Below are 4,131 nucleotides of genomic sequence, written 5' to 3' on the forward strand. Positions count from 1 at the left end.
GATGCTTTGGAGCTTAGCCAGAACATGACCTTTTATTCCAAAAATAATTTGACAGTGACGTTGGTTTGAATCCAGCCTATGCGGAGTCGCCCTAAAACGCTAACATCCCGTTTTCGGGGATACAGTATTTTCAACCTCACTTCTGTCTCCGCTCAGGCGTCTTTCTACGCCCGTTACGTTAAGTTCGGATCAATCAAATGTCAACTCTTTTATGCCTCGCTATACAGTTGTATGCAAAAACATATGTTTGATAATGTCATGTAGTTCCTAACTAGAGGCCTTTCTTGAAGTTAGAATGCAAACACTGAACTGAACACCACAAGACGGACATATCAATCAAATCGAAGCTCCTCATTTGCCTTCTTAACTGCCTGGACGCATTGTCAAAGTTGTTTGGAATGTTTTTTATCGTATTCAAAAATCATCATCAGATATGCAGGAGGGTGCCAACTGAACAATATCAGATTTTGTAGCATTTGGTTAAAGAAGCTATGCACATTAAACAGATAATGATAGATAACCGTATGTCTTCCTCAATCCAAATGGTTTCTAGATTGCAGCAGAATTGAAATCCAGTCTTGTTATATTGAATTTTGAACAATATCAGTGCAGTGATGTTTCATATGATCCTTTTTGATTCGTGTAGATTGGTGCTGCTAGTCTGACAGTATACCATTAAGGCCAACATCATTGGTACCAGCCGTCTGAAAGACTACTCTAAGCACAAAACAGCCAGCTTAATACTTAATATAAACCTAGTCACAATCATGCAGAAGCACAATGCGCTTCTTCTTTACACAATACAATCCTTTGTCTAATCTATGTAGGCTAGGTTTAACACTCTTATTGTTAAAAACTGCCGTAATAAAGACTTACCGGGAGAAAAAGACTGCTTTCACTGCTGCAAATCTGAGAACTGAAAGGTAGTACTTGAAAGTGATGTAGCTTAAATTGATATTTTTGACTCTTAGCCGTTTAGTTTTGAGCTAAATCATGTTATGGATGAGTTCCATTGGTGACTCTTTGCTGTTTCTTGAACAAATATATTACTCAGTACAGTGTTTAATCATGCAGTTTATTGTTGTTTTGATGTGGTGGAAACACATAAAACACATTGTTTTGATGATGAAGATGATGATGATGTAGCATTCTTTGGACAATGTGCGATTTTAAAGAAGGACACTCCACATTGTAGCAGTATCCATTTTCAAAGGCCTTGCTTTGTTAACAGGTTGAACACTAAAGAGGTTTGAAACATTACATACCATCCAACGGGATACGGTTGAGGAGAAACGGTACCACTCCTCATGATGACTGTAGATGGGTTTTTTAGCAATGTTGCATTTTCCAAATGGTGGTTTAAAAAAAATATATATAAGAATCAAGTTATCTGAATAACTGCCTAATATGAGTAACCTGAAAACAGCTGCCACCACTATAATGTACCACCACCTACTGCATTCAGTGGATGATAACTTGAAAGGCAATGTTGTTGGGGCTAAGCGCTACTGAATATTTAGCTGTTTTCTAAGCATGACGTGGAACTCTACTTAACCTTTGTGTTTACAGCTGTAACTAAGCTTTTAGATGAGACTGCTTTACCTGTATTCAAGTGCAAGTGTTCTCTTGGCCTCTTCTCATAAATGGGAATGTAAGTGACTAGAACTCTGGGTGTTAGTGTTCTCTCTATACTAATGCTGCTAGAGCTACCAGTTGGCTGGTAATGTTGTCATACCTTTCTGGAAAGGGCTGATTTTTGTCCCATTGGCTGAAGTGGAAGAAGATGAGTATTGATGGTAGATCAACAGCAGAACTAATGGAAGCATTTCTTAAGCGCCGTTCATACCTGGTTCTAACATGCGTCCTTTGTCCTGATTGTGTCCACATCCTGATTGTGCCCACATTTGTAGACCGGTGTGTACAATCAAAAGACACATTATGATCGGATTGTGTGGGCACAATTAGAATGTGGGCAAGATCAGGACCAAGGATGCATGTTTAGCGCCAGGTATGAACGAGGCTTCAAAAGCCCTGATGTGGCTAACAGATCTCACTATTCTCTTGAAATGAGCCTTCAGAATCTGTCCCTGTTGTTTTTACATGTATGATGATGACAAAGTGTTATTTTTGCATTACCACTGGTGGAAGATGATGTCCTCCCAACTCCTACTGTCACAATGATCAGTTGACAATGTTTTTTTATCAACTGTAGCATGTTATAATAAAAAATGATTTATCTTTTTAATTCTGTCTTTGTTGTTATTACTTTACACAACAGGAAGGACTAGACCGGCCGATTTGACCGCATCGGAGTAAATATAAATGCTGAAATTCCAGAATATTCCCTAGTAGGCTATGGTTTCATACTGCACTGATATCTCTCTGTATATAGTCAGGCACAGGATGCCAGGTCTCTATGAATATGTTTACACCAGCTGTGTGTGACATGCAACGACACAGAGAGACGATTTATAAAATGAATCCCTAATTTCTCTGAAGCAGCTCATGGAATGCCGGGGAACGTTATACCTCTCTCTCGCTCCCTTTCTCTGTAATGTATTCTCAGTGGTGTAAAGTACTTAAGTAAAAATACTTTAACGTACTACTTTCGTTTTTTGGGTTATCTGTACTTTACTATTTATATTTTGGACAACTTTTACTTTTACTTCACTACATTCCTAAAGAGAATAATGTACTTTCTACTCCATACATTTTCCCTGACACCCAAATGTACTCCTTACATTCTGAATGCTTAGCAGGACAGGGAAATTGTCCAATTCACACACTTGTCAAGAGAACATCTCTGGTCATCCCTACTGCCTCTGATCTGGCAGACTCACTAAACACATGCTTCGTTTGTAAATTATGTGTTGGAGTGTGCCCCTGGCTATCTGTAAAAAAAAAATATATATATGCAATTGGTGCCATCTGGTTTGCTTAAGGATTTTGGAATGATTTATACTTTTACTTTTGATACTTAAGTATATTTTAGCAATAACATTGACTTTGATACTTAAGTATATTTGAAACCATACACTTTTACTCAAGTAGTATTTTACTAGGTGACTTTTACATTTACTTGAGACATTTTCTATGAAGGTATCTTTACTCTTAATCAATTATGACAGCTGGGTACATTTCCCACCATTGTGTATAGTTGGAAATTAAATGTGATAAATCCCAATACTTTCTGACCTTGTTTTCTATCCCTCATTCCCACTTATCTAAATTACACAACAGAAAATAACTGATGAGCGTAAACTGGAAATCGTCAATTAGCGTAAAGGACAAGAGCTAAGGAAAGGAATCATCTTCAAAGTATTAGGATTCATCCCATGTCTAAGCAAGAAGATGAGTCATCATCAATGAGGCTGGATCTCACCAACTGTCAAACGATCAGCCTGTGAATGCTTTCATCCAAGAAATCCCACAAAGCAGCAGCAGCAGCTTTGCAATATCAGCAGAACATCACTGAACTCTAAGACCAGAGACGTGAGTCCTAATGGCCTTAATTCACAGTTCACACCACCAGCCATGTATGGGTTAGGTGGTCAGGAACTCAGATGGAGAGAAATACAGAAAGACAAAGAACAGCACATTTACAAGAACATTTGAGTGATGTGATCCTGAGATGAAACAAGTCAAAGATGACCAACCAAAGCAAGTCGAGTTTATTTGAATGGGACATGGGTGTGAAGTGCCTACTTTTGCATGTCACTGGCAAGGAAACACACACTAATTCAATTTGTCCACAGACTTGATCATATTTTTACTAGAATGTGAGCAATGTCAAAACAGAATTAAGGCCACATAGTGATACAAGTTTACAAGCAGCGGTTTGTGTGCTAGAGCAGGGCGGTTGATAGCACTAATGTGGCCATTATATAAGGCAACCAAATGCAATAGATTTTGGAGTTGCTTCTTTCAATACATTTACATTTAAGTCATTTAGCAGACGCTCTTATCCAGAGCGACTTACAAATTATAAGAAATTCCAAATTCAATGTCCTCAAACTCTGACTTAGTTTCGGTCTAAAGAAAAAGAGTGATGTGCAATATTAGGAACAAACTTAAGGATTCTGCAGCGTGTAAAATATTGAAAACACTCCCAACGTGTTGAGAGAAATTGCC

General features: G+C 38.1%; 1 protein-coding gene across 1 annotated transcript in view; it reads left to right on the forward strand.

Moving 5' to 3' along the window:
- The window catches only part of LOC123995111 (tubulinyl-Tyr carboxypeptidase 2-like), a 39,925-nt gene extending 37,680 nt beyond the window's left edge, over positions 1 to 2,245 (forward strand). Inside the window, exon 7 of the mRNA XM_046298450.1 lies at positions 1 to 2,245. This exon is cut by the window's left edge and continues 1,206 nt beyond it. The gene's annotated coding sequence lies outside the window, so the exon portion shown is untranslated.
- The last annotated feature ends 1,886 nt before the right edge of the window (positions 2,246 to 4,131 follow it).

Source organism: Oncorhynchus gorbuscha, linkage group LG14, assembly GCF_021184085.1.
Source record: "Oncorhynchus gorbuscha isolate QuinsamMale2020 ecotype Even-year linkage group LG14, OgorEven_v1.0, whole genome shotgun sequence".
Classification (NCBI taxonomy): Eukaryota; Metazoa; Chordata; class Actinopteri; order Salmoniformes; family Salmonidae; genus Oncorhynchus; species Oncorhynchus gorbuscha.